Source organism: Engraulis encrasicolus, chromosome 20 (genome assembly GCF_034702125.1).
Source record: "Engraulis encrasicolus isolate BLACKSEA-1 chromosome 20, IST_EnEncr_1.0, whole genome shotgun sequence".
NCBI classification, from domain to species: Eukaryota; Metazoa; Chordata; class Actinopteri; order Clupeiformes; family Engraulidae; genus Engraulis; species Engraulis encrasicolus.
This window is the reverse complement of record NC_085876.1, coordinates 46,073,649-46,075,264: the sequence shown is the minus strand read 5'-3', so window position 1 is coordinate 46,075,264 and position 1,616 is coordinate 46,073,649.

Sequence of the window (1,616 nt, the reverse complement as noted above, 5' to 3'; positions counted from 1 at the left end):
TTCTGATTTGAAAATTGGAAAGTAAATGAAGAATAGTCCCCCAAAAGTTGTTGTGGCCAGGTCAAGGGCATAGGTTTGCTGTAAGCTTTGGTAGGACCTTAAACTTACTACCAAGCACAATAACAGGTATTTATAATGTTTTTAAAATTAATGCTACCACTGCGTAGTATAGGCCCTACTGAAATATTAAACTAATCAATGTAGATTTTTGTTCATTTATTTCTTTTTCTTTTTTTTTTTTTATTAATATATTGGTAGGAACTATTTTATATCCCTTGAATATTGGTTGTGACATGTCACGACCGTCCCTACCTAAATCTACGCCCACGGGCCAGGTTGACAGCGGGGAACCTTAATTGTTTTCTCTACGGAGGCGGGGCATCAGCAAAACATGAGGCTACAAGCTCAAGTAGTGGAATAAGCATTTGGAGCACAAGTATTAGAAATCAGCCTGGTTCTCTTTAGAATGTCTCTGGTGTAACTGGCAAACTTTGTTGCCAGGCAACCAGTGATTGGCTCCCTGCTGTCTTTCATTTGGAATTGTTGTGAAAGGTTACCAGCTGTTGTTGCTGCTACTGTAAGCTACTGTAGGATGATAAAAAAAATGATGTTGCCCAATGATTTAGTGCCCAAATAATGACATCCTACTAATGTTCATCTTCATCATCGTTATGGTGGAGATTGCATTATGCATTATCCATTTTTAGTGGACTTTAAAAATGAAGTGTTGTTTTTTTTTTCTTTTTCTTCTGACATTGGCGTAAGTGATGCCAGAATGCACTTTTATTCAGAATGCACTTATTATGCGCGTTATACTGAATGTGAAATGTGAAATGTAAAATAAGAATGGTCTCTGCCTTTGTAATACATGCACACGGATAAATCATTTTGTAATAGTAAAATATTTATTAATATTTATGAAAGTAAAAAAATAAAAGACCAAATCAGTAGGCCTTAATTAACATGCCTTTCATAGTAAGTATTCAAAGATTTTAGATAGCTCTGTGAAAAACACAAATAAAATGTGTGAATGTATATTGCTTTTTTATGTTTGAAGTAAATAAAGAAATCTTTATCTCATCCATCACCTCTAATTTATTGTGTCATAGTGTAAGAGTCTTTAAATGTTCAGGACATCATGCTTACTGTTTTCATATGCTTTATTATTAAAGCATTTAAAGCTAATTTCTGGTCAATTCACAGCGCTTCACTTTTTTCACATTTTATTATCTTACTGCCTTATTCCAAATGCAACAAATGAATCTCTGTTGTCAATATCCTACACAAATTATTCCATTATGACCGTGTGAAAAACAAGTTGTCTTGACAGTTTTGAGAATTTATAAAAAATAAAAAGCAAAGAAATCTTTTTTACAAAAGTATTCACAGCCTTTGCTTAATACTTTGTAGAACCACCTTTGGCAACAACTACATTCATTTTTTCATTTCGAAATGAAAAGGGATTAAAAGGAAGGTCATCGGTGTGTGTTTCAACCTTTCAGTACATTGAAATTGTACATTTTGAGTCTGCACCTGGCTAAAATAGATGGGTGTGAGTTTTGAATGAAATCCTATGGAGAGTATCATGATCTGCTTCTGTAGTCACAGTGCATGTT